The sequence below is a fragment of the Pongo pygmaeus genome, chromosome 9 (genome assembly GCF_028885625.2).
Source record: "Pongo pygmaeus isolate AG05252 chromosome 9, NHGRI_mPonPyg2-v2.0_pri, whole genome shotgun sequence".
NCBI classification, from domain to species: Eukaryota; Metazoa; Chordata; class Mammalia; order Primates; family Hominidae; genus Pongo; species Pongo pygmaeus.
The window spans coordinates 39,868,114-39,884,855 of record NC_072382.2 but is presented as its reverse complement, the minus strand read 5'-3'; the positions used below and the strand labels follow the sequence as shown (position 1 = coordinate 39,884,855).

Sequence of the window (16,742 nt, the reverse complement as noted above, 5' to 3'; positions counted from 1 at the left end):
ATAACTACCAATCTTGTGGGGTTCACTGTAGGGAAAATTAAATGTTAAGAAATTGGTAAGGAGCCTACCACATAGTATGTACTCCACATGTGTTCATTAGTATCATTGGCAGTTATTATTATTCATTTTGTTATCAGTATCACAGCCCCAGGGATGCTCAATTCATTGTAATTACAATTCATATTATTACTCATTATCGTGTGCCTGGCATATGGCAAGTGCCACTTGACCTCCCATTGCTCAGTGTGTGATTTTTGGGTTTCAGTGTGGTGGACCGTAGGATGGCACCCACAGAAAGAGGCATTCTGCTTGGATGTCAAATTAAAGGAACCTGTGAGAGGCATTTTTGAGGTTGATCGGGTGATTTTGGGTCAGAGCAGTATTTCCCAATATATGTTCTGTAGGATTCTTGTCTCAATGGATCAAATAAGAATGAGAAATATACCATACATAACCCTTTTCCACTTCAGGGAGCCACAGTGCATGTAAGTATATTTAAGGCTCTGAAAAATACTGTGAGAATCAACCCTTCTTCTGTTTATACCTAATCATAAATGATTTCTCCATTTTCTCCATGAAATTTTAAAAAGATGATATGTAATATATAAATTTAGATGAACATAGGTATTCATGATTTCATATTATAGAAAAATATGTTTAGAAATGCGGCTTTTAACTCAAATTTTATGTCTTTTTTCCACTCAAATCTTATGAGAAAGACATCAGTGTTTTCCTCCTTATTAGCACCACCTTTGGAGTCATATAATTTTCTGGAGCACTTACTGGCTCACTGGTTTGAGTCACAGCAGTTTTTAAATGTGTATGATTTGCCACAGTAGATTTTATTTCTAGTTTTAAGTATCCATATGTATAATACCTGAATTAAAAAATTCATCCTAGTGTATTTTTATAATTGTTATAATAAATGATCTTTAAGAGGTTTTTTTTTTAAAAAAAAGCAAGTAAAATTGTGAGGTTGTAATCTCAGAAATAATTGTGAATTTTAGTTAAATTTAGTGGTCTTCCATTTAATACTTTTTGTCAGGTAACCTCTACTAATTTGACACCAAAACTAGCATTTATTTGGTTAATATGTTCACCCTAAATAATGCATTGTTGATAAAGCAATTATAAGGGAGCCCAGTAATACAGGAGCTGCTGTAAGAACTGGAATATATGATAATTCTTTCTTTTCTGAGGAATAATTTGAGGAAAAACCTTGTCTCATCCTATATTTACATAGCCCAGTGTTGTTTGTATGTGAATGTGTATGTGTGTGCTGAAATACCTGTTTACGTGCTAGAAACACCCTCATGGTAATGGTGGCATAGTGGGTAATTGTTTTCATCAGGATTTTTCTTGAGAATAGGCTGCTAGCAAGTGCTGTATGTGACAGAAACTTTGGCCAAAAATCTGTATTTATAACTATATCAATTTCTTATATTTTCTTGTTCATTTTAACTTGCTTTTCCCTCAGAATTTAGTCAAGTCTTTAAAAAAGTTATGGCAGAGTCACTCCCATCCCTGAGACACTTGGTCAGGAGCTTTACAGAAGGATAGATACTCCATTAAGGTTAGAATGGTGGTGGATTGGTGGTTAGACCACAGAAGAGCCCACAGGGGAAGGTAAAGGCCTGGGGATAAAGACATGGCCCTTTTTTTTTTTATGGGCATTATTTTATTTAATTCTCACAAATATTTTACATGGTAAACACTATTTTATCCCCATTTGAAAGACATGGCCCTTTTTATTCTGTCATCCTTCTCTCCTTGTAATCTCAGCACTGATGAACCATTAGAATCTCCATGGAAGGTTTTAAAAAAACACATGATGTCACCTGAGAACATTTAAGTCAGAATGTCTGGGAGTGGACCCCAAGCATTAGTGTCTCTCAAAATCTTCTTCAGGCTTAAAAGGGTTAAACCTTCTAGACAATCGTCAGTCGTTTTGTGTCTTCCTCCTAAAAATTTGAACAGTAGTGACCTATTAGAAGTCAAGAGTTGGATCTAAACCGAGAAAGCATCTGTGCATTGTGCTCTATTTCTTTGTGTAGCTTCTCCCCACTCCCAAGTCACTCCTAATATTTCCATTATAGATTTAGACACAGAAAACCCAGATGAAGAAGCTGCATGCTCCCGATGGGATGGGATGATATTGGTAATGGGAAGTCTCATTTCTGAATTGAATTTGAGTGCTGGGAAAGCATGTTGGCTAATGTTTCAGTCCTTTGGTTGAATTTATGTCTTTGACAACAAATGCTTGTGGTTGAAGTTATACAATTCTCATCTCTTTCCATTTCCCCTCACTGGGGCAGGCTTCCTCTGTGTATTTTTTCCTCTGATGGGAAAGAGCATCTGCAGCTACTTTTCTTCTCAGCCAATAGACTACCTTCTTGTGAGTTATAAAGAGGATAAAATGTGAATCAGAAGCCGGGACTAGAACTCTTTTCCTATGGATATGGTCTATTCAGGAGGCAATTTTAGAGATAAAAATCAGGAACACTAGTTCAGTAATAATAATAATAATAATAATACCTTACAAGTTAAAATACCTTTTAAAACACTTTCATATTTGTCCCTTTTCTCTTGAACATTCCAAAGAGATTGACAGGACAAATACCAATCGCCTCATTTTAAGATTAAGAAACGCAGATGCTGTGAAGATAACTCAGTTCCCCATGATAACATGGACAGGGACAGAAGTTGGACTAATAACTGGTTCTTCAGTAATTACTCACCTTGAGCAGCTCTGAAGGTCATAGAGTAGACCAGTGTTTGCCAAACTTGGCTGCTTACTAGAATGGCATGGGAGGATTATAAAACAACACAATTATGCCAACTTGCCTCTGGGGCTCTAATTCAATAAACCTGGGATGGGGCTCAGGGAATCTGTCATTTAAAATAATTTCTTCGTAGTTGTTCTCAATTTTGACTAAACATTAGAATTACCTGGCAGGGAGGGGCTTTAGAAAATCCCACTGGAGAATCACTTGAGCCCAGGAAGTTGAGGCTGCAGTGAGCTGTGATCATGCTGCTGCCCTTCAGCCTGGGTGACAGAGTGAGACTCTGTTTAAAAAACAAACAACAACAACAAAAAACATTTCCCAGATTGTATTCCAGACAAATTAAGTTAGAATTTCTAGTGCTGGGACCCAGGAATCAGAGGGTTTGTAACTATCTCCAGGTGATTCCAATGTGGAACTAAGGTTGAGAAACACTGCTATAGACTAGAGCTTTACAAACTCTGTTTTTCAGAATTTCAGCACAGCAAGTAGGAAAAGACAAGTGTAGAATTGTCACATGTCTGGAGTAGGAAGACCAGGATTCAAGTCCTGGCTCTGCCTCTTGGGAATGTCACTTCATCTCTCTGAGCCTCAGTTTTTTATTTCATAAAATGAGGAAAATGAGCAGTACGTACCTCTCAGGGAGGCCATGAGGGTTAGATGGGATAATGCAGGTGGAATAACCAAGCACCAGCTATTCCTGCTATTTTCCAAAGAACCCCATTAAAGATTGTGTGTGTGTGTGTGTGTGTGTGTGTGTGTTTTCCCCCCAGATGTTCCCTTTGTGTTCAAAGTTTCCACCCTCAACCTTACACAGAGTTAGACTTGTAGGGCATGAAACAGAGCTCTAAAAGTTTCCACTAATGCAATAAGGTTTGGAAATTAAAGGAATGTCGTTAAGGCTTCTTTTTGCTGTTGCTATTGGCATGTTCAGCCCTCTGAACCTTGGAGTTATGAATCTGCCAGTTTGCTAAATGTATACTCAGAAGGGCAATTTCGTTTTCAGAGTACAAGAACACCTTAGCTATTACTATTCACCCTCCCCATTGCTCCTTTCTAGCTCTTTGAGCGCCCCTGAATGTGCCCCCAAGCACCTCTTGTTTATTCCCATTCAGCAAATTAAGGAAGGTTCTAGTATGCGTTTCTTATGCAGCAAATGCTGAGTTCACTGTAACTCAGGCCTGCTGGAGAACAAATTAACCCATACTGTAAACACCCACTCTCTTGCCTGACAATTTGTACTGGTTAGAACGGAATCTTCTAATATTAGGAATGGTGGTGTGAGGATCATTTCATAACCACAAACACAGCAAAAGCAATCATGAAATTATGGATGACTCATTGTCAAAGGAACACTTGGATCATTTTGAGCAACCCCCTAGGTTGATCAAATGAGGAAACTTCTGCACCAAACTCACACCGTGCCATTAGTCTTCTTTGTAATTGATTGTTATTGCCAGATTTATCTCAACCACATCAGATCTATTTTTAAACCTCTCATAATTGCCTTCTCACTAAGTAAAATATTATTTTTGTGAGCACCTTTCTTTTATTTCTTATGTATCTATTTGTTTCTTTCTTAAACTGGACAGTGCATTGAGGACAGAGATTATTTCTTATTTATCCTAAATAAAATAGTACCTGGTGCACAGTAGGTTCCAGTACATACATGTTAAATGTACCATAAATTGTACATTCTTTCCCAATGAAAGAGGTTGTTTCTAACAAGCTGAGGAAACTAAGATTTGCTTTGTATACCACTTTCTCTGGGGTTCCATGAACAAATAAATTTTGCCATGATATGTACACATATATATTTTAGAGAAAGAAAGGAGCAGGGAGGAAAAGGGAATGGAGAGGAGGGGAAGGGAGGAGAGAGGAACAAAAGGAAGGGTGAGAGAGACATAATACTAAGTTCTTGATACTATTTAAGATATTGGGATACAAAAATGAACAAAACTGCCCAAAATACTTGCTCTCAGAGTTTCCACTCTTGCGTGTGTATGTGTGTGTGTGTGTGTGTGTGTGTATGTGCATGCATGTAATGAGGAAACAGACAAAAAAAAAAGTAAGTACAATATAATGGTGTTAGATCGTGATCAATGCTATAGAGAAAAATAAGTTAGAGTAAGGGAATAGAGAGTGCTGGATGGAGTGTGCTATTGGATTTTAAAATGGAGTGGACAGGGAAGGCCTCGCTGTGAAGATGAAACTTGAGCAAAGACTTAAAGGAGGTGAGGCTGAGAGTCTTGAAGCTATTTGGGTGAAGAATATCCCAGGTGGGAGGAATAGGAAGTGTAAAGTCTCTGAGGTGAGACAGAAATTCAGGAGTTTCCAGGATGACGCAGGCAGTTGGCCTGGAGTGGAGCAGTGCAAGTTAGAGTGTAGGATAAGAGATCATGCGAGTGGCTGGACAGCTGAGTGGCAGTGTTGGGAGAGCTTTGGAGGGACCTGTTAAGTCATTGTAAAGATCAGCTTTTACTCTGACTGAGATGGGAAACCATTGAAGAATTTGATTTGATTTAAGGTTGAAAGGGTTATTTTTGCTGCCAGGATAAAAATGGTGGGTGGGAAGGTAAAGAGGGAAACAAGAAAATCAGTGAGGAAATTATGGTAATAAGACAGGTGCCTCAGACCATGATGATAGAAGAGGAAGTAGTGTATGTGAAAGAATCTGAATAGATGTTGAAGATAGAACTAATAGAATTAACCCTCAGATTGATCATGAGTCATGGGAAAGAGTGAAAAATTATCCCAAGTTGTTTGATCTGAATAGCTCAGTGGATGGATGGAGTTGCCAGTAGTTGAGAAAGGGATTCCTAAAGAAGAGGTTTTGAGGTAAAGGGGAAGATGATCTATCTGTCTCTTTCTCTTTCTCTAGCTATTTATCTACTTATCTATCTATCTATCTATCTAGCTGTCTACAGACTTACCTGTCTGTATCTATCTATCTATCTATCTATCTATCTATCTATCTATCTATCTGTCTAATCAGATGTTTTTACATATGAGGTATTAAAACTCAAGATGTTAGGTATCTGGCTGAAGATCTCATAGCTAACATGGGTGATGTTGAGTTTGAAGTGAAGTATTACTGTATAGACTTCAAAATCCCTAGTTTCCCTACCCTACCAGATCTTTTTCATATATCATTGCTTTTAATCTTCACAACAGCTTTTATCCACATTTTAAAATTATAAAACCTAAAGTTTAGAGAGTTTACACAACTGGCCTAAGTCATGCAGCTAGTGAGACAGCAGAGATTCAAACTTGGTAACTTGGTTTCTGACTCCAAAATTCATGTTCTTTTTTTTTTTTTTCACTTTTATTTTAGGTTCGGGGGTACATGTGCAGGTTTGTTATATAGGTAAATTGCATGTCACAGGGGTTTGGTGTGCAGATTATTTTGTCATCAAGCATAGCACCAAATAGGTAATGTTTTATTCTTACCCTCTTCCCACTCTCTACCCTCAAGTAGGCCCCAGTGTCTGTCGTTGCCTTTTTTGTGTCTATATGTACTCAGTGTTTAGCTCCCACTTATAAGTGAGAATATGCTATTTGATTTTCTGTTCTTGTGTTAATTTGCTTATGATAAAGGCCTCCAGCTCCATCCATATTACACTATAAGAGACATGATATTGTTCTTTTTATGGCTACATAGTATTCCATGGTATATATGTACCATATTTTCTTTATCCATTCTACTATTGCTAGGCATTTAGGTTTATTCCTTGTCTTTGCTATTGTGAATAGTGCTGCAATGAACATATACATGCATGTGTCTTTATGGTAGAACAATTACATTCCTTCAGGTTTATAATTAATAATGGGATTTGCTGGGTCAAGTGGTAATTTTGTTTTAAGTTCTTTGAGAAATTTCCAAACTGCTTTCCATATGGCTGAACTAATTTACATTCCCACCGGCAGTGTATAAGCATTCCCTTTTCTTTACAACCTCGTCAGCATCTGTTACTTTTTGACTTTTTAATCATAGCCATTCTGACTGGGTGAGATGGTATCTCACTGTGGTTTTGAATTGCATTTCTCTAATGATTAGTGATGTTGAGCCTTTTTTCACGTGCTTGTTGACTGCATTTATGTCTTCTTTTGAAAAGTGTCTATTCATGTTCTTTGCCCACTCTGTGGGCTTTTTGTTTGTGGGGTTGTTTTTTGCTTGTAAATTTGTTTGAGTTCCTTATAGATTCTGGACTTTATTGTCAGATGCATAGTTTGTAAGTATTTTCTCCCATTCTGTAGGTTGTCTGTTTACTCTGTTGATAGTTTCTTTTGCTGTGCAGAAACTTTTTAGTTTAATTAGGTTCCATTTGTCAATTTTTGATTTCGTTGGTATTGCTTTTGGCATTTTCATCATGAAATCTTTGTCTGCTTCTATGCCCAGAATGGTGTTGCCTAGGTTGTCTTCCAGGGTTTTTATAGTTTTGAGTTTTACATTTAAGTCTTTAATCCATCTTGAGTTTTTGTGTATGGTGTAAGGAAGGGGTCTAATTTCAAACTTCTGCATGTGACTAGCCAGTTATCACAGCACCATTTACTGAATAGGGAGTCCTTTCCCCATTACTTGTTTTTGTTGATTTTGTCAAAGATCAGATAGTTCTAGGTGTGTGGCATAATTTATGGGCTCTCTATTCCATTCCATTTGTCTATATGTCTGTTTTTATACCAGTACCATGCTATTTTGGTTACTGTAGGCTTGTAGTATAATTTGAAGTTACGTAGTGTGATGCTTGTTGTTTTGTTCTTTTTGCTTAGGATTGCTTTGGTTATTTGGGCTCCTTTTTGGTTCCATGTGGATTTTAGAATAGTTTTTCTCATTCTGTGAAGAATGTCATTGGTAGTTTATAGGAATAGCATTGAATCTATAAATTGCTTCGGGCAGCATGGCCATTTTTATGATATTGATTCTTCCTATCCATAAGCATGGAATGTTTTTCCATTTATTTGTATAATCTCTCATTTCTTTGAGCAGTGTTTTGTAGTTCTCCTTGTGAAGATCTTTCACCTCCCTGATTAGCTGTATTCCTAGGTGTTTATTCTTTTTATGCCTGTTGTGAATGGAACTGCATTCTTCATTTGGCTCTCAGTTTAGATGTTCTTGGTGTATAGGAATGCTACAGATTTTTGTACATTGATTTTGTGTCCTGAAACTTTACTGAAGTTGTTTGTCAGATCTAGGAGCTTTTGGGCAGAGACTATAAGGTTTTCTAGGTATAGAATCATATTGTCTGCAAACAGAAATAGTTTGACTTCCTCTCTTTCTATTTGGATGCCTTCTTTCTTTCTTTCTTTTTTTTTTTTTTTAAAGAGTTTTACTCTTGTTGCCCAGGCTGAAGTGCAATGGTGCAGTCTCAGCTCACTGTAACCCCCACCTCCCAGCTACAAGCGATTCTCCTGCCTCAGCCTCCCAAGTAGCTGAGATTACAGGCATGTACCACCAGGCCCAGCTAATTTTGTATTTTTAGTAGGAATTGGGTTTCACCATGTTGGTCAGGCTGGTCTCGAGCTCCTGACCTCAAGTGATCCACCCATCTCGGCCTCCCAAAGTGTTGGGATTACAATTGTGAGCCACTGCGCCTGACCTGGATTCCTTTTATTTCTTTCTGTTGCCTGATTGTTCTGGTTAGGACTTCCACTAGTATGTTGAATAGGAGTGATGAGAGAGGGCATCCTTGTCTTGTTCCAATTTTCAGGGGGTATTCTTCCAGCTTTTGCCTATTCAGTATGATATTGGCTTGGATTTTTCATAGTTGACTCTTACTATTTTTACGTATGTTCCTCCAATGCTTAATTTGTTGAGGGATTTTAACATGAAGAGATGTTGAATTTTATTGAAAGCCTTTTCTATATTTATTGAGATGATCATGTGGTTTCTGTTTTTAGTTCTGTTTATATAGTGGATCACATTTATTGATTTGCATATGTTGAACCAACCTTGCATCCCAGAGATAAGGCCTACTTGACTGTGGTGGATTAGCTTTTTGATGTGTTGCTGGATTTGCTTTGCCAGTATTTTGTTGAGGTTTTTTGAATCTATGTCCATTAAGGATATTGGCCTGAAGCTTTCCTTTTTAGTTGTGTCTCTGCCAGGTTTGGGTATCAGGATGATACTGACCTCACTTAGAGAGGAGTCCCTCCTCCTCAATTTTTTGGAATAGTTTCAGTAGGAATGGTACCAGCTCTTCTTTATACATCTGGTAGAATTTGGCTGTGAATCTGGTCCTGGGCTTTTTCTGGTTGGTTGGCTTTCTTTCTATGAAACTATCCTCCCTATTATTTATGCCTTGCAAAAAGGTGGTAAAGATTAAATGTATGTAACACACCCAGAATATACAATGTCTGGTGCATAGTATATTTAAATTAAATGATAGCTATTACAGATTAATAGAGATCTCATTTGTGTATATTGTGCTTCTCCCTAAGGGAACTATAAATTCATTAAAATATGGGACTTAATTATTTAGTGGCCTCAAGGACATCAGAAATATTTATTATTTATTGAGTATGTACAACTACTATATTTCCATAATAATTAGAAATAATAACTTTTTTAAAAACAAAGATGATAGCATCCACAAAAAACATTTATTGAGTGAATCACATTGGGTACAAATGAGTATATTGTAAAAAGTATACCATCAACACACCGACAATCTTTATCAGTATTTCCTAGTAGAAGAAACATGAAAGTAGGAGCAGGTAGGACTAAAGAATGCTAGTGTACACAGGGCCATCAGATGCCTTTTAGTAGAAGAGATCTAGAGCCTTGTGGAAGAGCTTCCCACCCTGTACAGAGAATGTGTTGCCTGTTCTTTGTTTTCTGAAAACTCTTGCCTATTATCACTCTGTGATTAATTCTGCACTAGGCTGTCTAGAGCTTTCACATTTGGGATCATTTTGTCCCCGTCTCTCAAATAAGTTGATGGGTTCATTAGGTGGCAAATATCTTACATGCAAATGTAAATCTGTTGCACCCTTAACTCAGAGGTCTGAGTATTTTTTCTGCCACACAAAGTTTTTTGCAAAAATTTAAAAAATTGATAGCATTAAATGGTTACTTGAGAAAAGAAGAAAGTCCTCAAATCCTTCACTTTAAACAACTAGAAAAATAAAACTAAAATAAACCCAAACAAGCAGATGGAAGAATATAACAAAGACAAGAGCAGAGAGCAGTGAAATTAAAACCAGAAAAACAATAGAAAAAATTAGACAAAAACAAAAGCTGATTTTTTGACATTAATGACATTAGCAAAACTGACCAAAAAAAGAGATAAGCCATGAATTATTAATATCAAGAATGAAAGAGGGGGTATCATTACAGATCCCATAAACACTAAACAGATAATGAAGGAATACTAAGAACAACTCTATAGATGTAGATTTGAAAACCTAGATGAAATTAAATTAAAATTATATTAATGAAACTGAACTTTCAGTTAAAAGTTTCCAAAAAAGCAACCTTCTAGCTCAGATGGTTGCACTGGCAAATTCTACCAATTATTTGGGGAAAATTAATACCAATTCCATACAATCTCTTCCAGAAATAAGAAGAGATGAGAACACTCTCAATTTATGAGGCCAGCATTACCCTGATGCAAAAGACAGCGTAAGAAAAAAAATCTTTTGAACACAACCAAATATACCTCATTAACATAAATGTAAAAATCTTCAGTAAAATATTAACCAGCTGAATTCCTAAACATATAAAAATAATAATACACCATGACCAAGTAGAGATTGTGGTGGCAATATAAGACTGGTTCAATACTGGAAAATTTTTCATTGTAGTACACCATATTAACAGTCTAAAGAAGAAAAATCACATGATCATATCAATTGTTGCAGGAAAAGTATTTGACAAAATTCAACATTCATTCATGATAAAGACTCTCTACAAACTAGAAATAAAAACTTTCTCAACCTGATAAAAGGCATACACAAAAGCTAACATTATACTTAATGGTGAAAGACTGAATGCTTTTTCCCTCAATTTAGGAATAAGGCAAGGATATTGATACTTTTTGTCTCTGTGTCCCCACCTAAATCTCACCTTGAATTGTAGTTCCCATAATCCCCATGTGTCATGGGAGGGACCCAGTGGGAGATAATTTAATCATGGAGGTGTTTACCCTCATGTTGTTCTTGTGATAGTGAGTGAGTTCTCATGAGATCTGATGGTTTTATATGACGATTTTTTCCCTTTTACTCAGCACTTCTCCTTCCTGCCATCATGTGAAGAAGGATGTGTTTGCTTCCCCTTCTGCCATGATTGTAAGTTTCCTGAGGCCTCCTCAGCCCTGCGGAACTGTGAGTCAATTAAACTTCTTTCCTTTATAAATTACCCAGTCTTGGGTATGTTTTTATTAGCAGCATGAGAACGGACTGATACAGATATCTACTCCCATCATTCAACAAACATTTTACTGGGTGCCCTATCCAGTTAATAAAGTTAGGAAATTAAATAAAAGGCATGCAGATTTTCAGATGATATGATTGTCTATGCCTAAAATTTCAAGGAATTCATAAGCAAATTCCGAGTACTAAAAAGTGAGTTTAATGAGATTACAGGGTACAAAGTTCAACACACAAGAATCAAATGTATTTCTTTATACTAGCAATGAATAATTGGCAACTAAACATTTTTTAAAAATTTATATTAGCTCCAAAAAATGAAACACATAGGTGTAAGTGAAACAAAGCATGAACAGGGTCTGTATGCTGAAAATTACAAAAACTTAGTGAAATAAAGCAAAAAAGACCTAAATAAATGGAGAGATATACTATTTTATGGATTGAAAGAATTAACATAGAAAAAATGTAACTCAGCTGGGCGCAGTGGCTCATGCCTGTAATCCTAGCACTTTGGGAGGCCGAGGTGGATGGATCACCTGAGGTCGGGAGTTCGAGACCACCCTGACCAACATGGAGAAACCCTGTCTCTACTGAAAATACAAAATTAGCCGGGCATGGTGGCTCATGCCTGTAATCCCAGCTAGGGAGGCTGAGGCAGGAGAATCACTTGAACCCGGGAGGCAGAGGTTGCAGTGAGCTGAGATTGCGCCATTTCACTCCAGCCTGGACAACAAGAGCGAAACTCGGTCTCAAAAAAAAAAAAAAAAAGAAAGAAAAGAAAATATGTAACTCTGCCCAAATTGATCTATAGATTTAATGCAACTCCAAGCAAACTTCAGGAGTATTTTTACAGATCCAGACAAGCTGATTCTAAAATTCATATGGAAAGTCAAGGGAACTGTAATAACCAAAACAATTTTGAAACAGACTAGTAAAGTTGGAGAAATCACACTATCAGATTTTAAGATTTAATATAAAGCTGTAGCAATCAATTCAGTGTGATATTGGCAAAAGGACAGACACATAGATCAATGGAACAGAGAAGCCAGAAACAGACCCACACAAATATATTCTAGTTATTTTTCATAAAGTTGCAAAAGCAATTTCATAAAGGAATGATAGCCATTCAACAAATGGTGTTGGAACAGCCAGACAACCATGTGCAAAAAAATGAACCTTCATCTTAATTTCAAATCTTACATAAGAATTAACTAAAAGATTTACATGTAAAATACAAAATTATAAAAATTTGAAGGAAAGAATTTAGGAGAAAAACTGGACCGGAGTTAGACAAAGAGTTATTAGACATGATACCAAGAGCACAATCATGAAAGAAAAGATTTATGTATTGGATTTCAACAAAATGAAAAACTTTTGCTCTATCAAAGACACTGTATAAGAATGAAAAGACAGGCTACAGACTGGGATAAAATATTTGCAAATCACATATCCAATAAAGGACTTGTATCTGGAAGACAAAAAAACTCTCATAGCCCAACCATAAGAAAATAAACTACCCATATTAAAGAAAGTACTGCGTTCATCAACTAGAAGTCTCAACATAGTAAAGATTTAGTTCTCCTCAAATTGATTCATAGATTCAACTCAATTCAAATCAAAATCCCAACAGGACTTTTTGTAGGTATATAAAGCTGATTCTGGAATTTATATGAAAAGACCGTACAGCATAGGGACAATAGTTAAAAATACTGTATTGTATACTTGCAATCTGCTAAGAAGATAGATCTTAAATCTCCTCACTATACACATACACAAATAGTAACTGTAGAGGTAATAGATGTGTTCATTATGGGGAATGTGGTAATTATTTTGCAATGTATACATATATCAAAACATCAAGTTGTATACCTTAAATATATGCTATTTTTTCATGTCAGTGGTAGTTCAATAAAACTGTTGAAAAGTAGAAAATAAAAATAGGTTATGTGAAAGACGAACTAAAATATGACAAACAATTTGGGCAAAAGGAATGCAAATAAGCAAATTAATGAATGTTAATTTGCTATTCAGAAAATGAAAGTTAAAACCACCATGAGGTACCATGGCACATCTATTAGAATAGCTGAAATAAAAAAATATTGACAAGGGCTGGTAGGGATGTGGAGCAACTGGAACTTGTATACATTGCTGGTAGCAAAACGAAAAACAGCCACTCTGGATAACAGTTTGGCAGTCTCTTGTAAAACTAAACAAACACTTTCCATATGACCCAGCAATCCCATTTCTAGGTACTTGCCTTAAAGAAATGAAAACATGTAAACACAAAAACCTGTAAATGAATGTTTATAGCAGCTCTATTCATTATCACCCAAAATGGAAATACCTAAATGTCCTTCAACAAGTTCATGTATAAACAATCTCTGTTACATTTATCCAACGGAATACTACTCAGCAATAAAAGGAACAAACTATTTGTTTACAAAACAAATTGGATGAATCTGAAAGGTACTATAGTAGTTGGAAGAAGCCAGTTTCATGAGGTTGCATACGTATAATTAATTCCATTCATATGTCATTTTCTAAAAGACAGAACTGTAATGACAGGGAAAAGATCAGTCATTTCCAGGGATTAGGAATAGAGAGAGGATGTGACTACAAAAGGGATAACAAGAGAATTTATCTTTTGGTTATATGGAACTCTTCTGTATCATTATTGTGGAGGTAGTTACAGAAACCTATAAATGTGTTAAACTCTAAAATTGGACACAAAAACATCAGTTACATTGTATGGTAATCTAAGAATAAAATATTTACTTGAACTTTTGGTGCTGAAGAACTTGATTTGTATCTTAAAATCAGACTTTCCAAAATTTGGTTTCATTTGCTCCCTGGGTTGTCTGTATTCATCTATCACCAACAGAGAGACAGAGAGAGAAAGAGGGAGAAAGAAAGTTGATTAGTTTATATACTTATACACACTAATGCAGTTGGAAAAACTTTTGGGTGAAATATAATGGTTTTGTGGGATGATTTATGAAGGTATATGTGGAATATTTCTGGTAGAGATTTGTTATAGATGTATCTAAAATTCAGGTAAGGATGGGGAATTTTATTTAGAAAATAACAGATGTAGATGAAAGAGAATACATAGGGCAAGAAAAAAAAACTGAGAATAGAACTCAAGGATACTAATATTTGAGGGAAAATGAGAAAAGGAACTCATAAAGGAACTCATGAGTGTAGGAGGAGAAACAGCACATTGTAGAAAAGAAAAAGGCCATGGAGGCTGTAATAGTTCATTCTCACGCTGCTATGAAGAACTACCCGAGACTGGGTAAATTATAAAGGAAAGAGGTTTAATTGACTCACAGTTCCACAGGGCTGGTGAGGCCTCAGGAAACTTACAATCATAGCAGAAAAGGAAGCAAACACATCCTTCTTCACATGGCGGCAGGAAGGAGAAGAATGAGAGCCAAGAAATGGGGGATACCCTTATAAAACCATCAGATCTCCTGAGAACTTACTTTCAGGAGAATACCATGGGGAAGCTGCCCCCATGACTCAATTACCTCCCACCGGGCCCCTCCCACCAGACGTGGGGATTATAGGAACTATAATTCAAGATGAGATTTGGATGGGGACACATATCAGAGGCCAAGAAAGTTGAGAAAGAAGAGGCAGAACTCTCCAATGGCATGGAGAAGTTGAGTAAGATGAGGTTTGAAAAGTCCTCAGTGTGTTTGTCCAATAGAACAGCAGTTCTCAACCTTTTTGGCACCAAGGACCGGTTTTGTGGAATATAATTTTTTCATGGAGGTGAGGGGATGGGATGGTTTGGGGATGAAACTGTTCCATCTCAGATCATCAGGCATTATTTAGATTTTCAGAAGGAGTGGACAACCTAGATCTCCCACATGCACATTTCACAATAGAGTTCACACTCCTATGAGAATCTAATGCCCAGCTGATCTGACAGGAGGCAGAGCTCAGGCAGTAATGCTCGCTGGCCCACTGCTCACCTCATGCTGTGCATCTTGATTTTTAACAAGCCATGGACCAGTACCTGTCAGTGTCCCAGTGGTTGGGGACCCCTGCTCTAGAAGGTCATCGGTAATGTTGCAAAAGCACTTTTAGGGTTGATGTGGGGGCAAGAATCTTAGGGACATAGCTTTGGAAATACATGAGAGGTAAGGAAGTGTCCTCATAAAGCTTTGGCTTACCTGTATTTGGATTCTTGAATAAAGTTTTGGTGGGAAGATTACTCTTATGTCAAATCATTAGGCCAAGCTAAGTAAGAATTTTAGTGAAATTTTGCATTTCTGGCAAAACTTAAAGCCGAGTAATAGTGGCCTGTACTTAAGCTTTAGACATCATCTTTTTTTTTTTTTGGTAGTACTCAAAATTAGTAAGTCAGGTCAACACTGGCTGAGCTCTTACAGTGTTGCAGATGGTGAAAGGTATACGAACATGTACAAGAAATAAGAACTGAATTTATTTAACCTAACCTCCTCATTTTAAAGATAAAGAAGCTGAGACTCAGGAAGGAAATAACTTGGCCAAGGACATGCTTAATCTGCCTCCCTCCTCTCCCATTGCCATATTTTGCTAGTTCCCCAATTTTTCCCTTTACATAAGCTACTCCACCACAAATATAGTACACATGCAGAAGATACTCATAACTACATGGCTAGTCCATTTCTAAATGTATTCATGTAGTTTGTTGAATCAGATTTTTTTTTTTTTTTTTTTTTTTTTTTGAGACAGAGTCTCGCTCTGTCACCCAGGCTGGAGTGCAGTGGTAAGATCTCGGCTCACTGAAGCCTCTGCTTCCCAGGTTCAAGTGATCCTCATGCCTCAGCCTCCTGAGTAGCTGGGATTACAGGCATGTGCCACCATGCCCAGCTAGTTTTTGTATTTATAGTAGAGATGGAGTTTCACCATGTTGGCCAGGCTGGTCTCGAACTCCTGACCTCAAGCGATCTGCCCACCTCAGCTTCCCAAAGTGTTGGGATTACAGGCATGAGCCACCGCACCTGGCCTTGAATCAGATATTTATAAGGAAAGAGAAAATACCTACCTAGGCAGTAGCTGGCAACAAATTTAGTGCGCGGAGGGTATGATTGCAAATGGTTGTGTAAAGGAAGAAGAGGTATTAGTAAATAGATTGCCTTTTGAAAACAAAACAAGACCTTTGGCAGGAAAATATTGGGGTAGATAGGTGCATATTAACAGATATTTGACTCTCTCCTTACCTGGGGATTATTCTTCTAGAATTCTTTGCTAAAACTCTAAAGGATTCTTGGTTTGCTCTAATGAGACAGGCAGTTTCTTTACCATAGTTCCAGTTAGTGTTTTGAGGCAACATGGAGTAGGACAATACGGCTGGAGTTTGCCTCCAAGATAAAGTGGAGAGGAAGAGTGGATGGCCTTTAAAGCAAGAATAAGTTTAGAAGCACAGTGAATAAGCATGTTCATGCTCAGGTTCGGTGGGTGGATGTCTGCTTGAGTTCATTCAGTTACTTATGGGGTGTGTAACCTTAAAAAAGTATCTTGACCTCTTTAAGACTCAGTTTCCCCCTCTGTAAAATGGGTTCCTTGTGAGTACAAAAGATATATGATGTACCTAGTGCA

General features: G+C 37.0%; 1 long non-coding RNA gene across 3 annotated transcripts in view; it reads left to right on the top strand.

Moving 5' to 3' along the window:
• LOC129008058 (uncharacterized) overlaps positions 1 to 16,742 on the top strand; it is a 192,906-nt gene that overhangs the window by 19,520 nt on the left and 156,644 nt on the right. For all 3 annotated transcript variants that reach the window (XR_008492461.2, XR_008492460.2, XR_010127569.1), the window contains exon 2: positions 11,009 to 11,105. This is a non-coding gene — a long non-coding RNA (uncharacterized LOC129008058). The remainder of the gene's footprint in view (positions 1 to 11,008; positions 11,106 to 16,742) is intronic.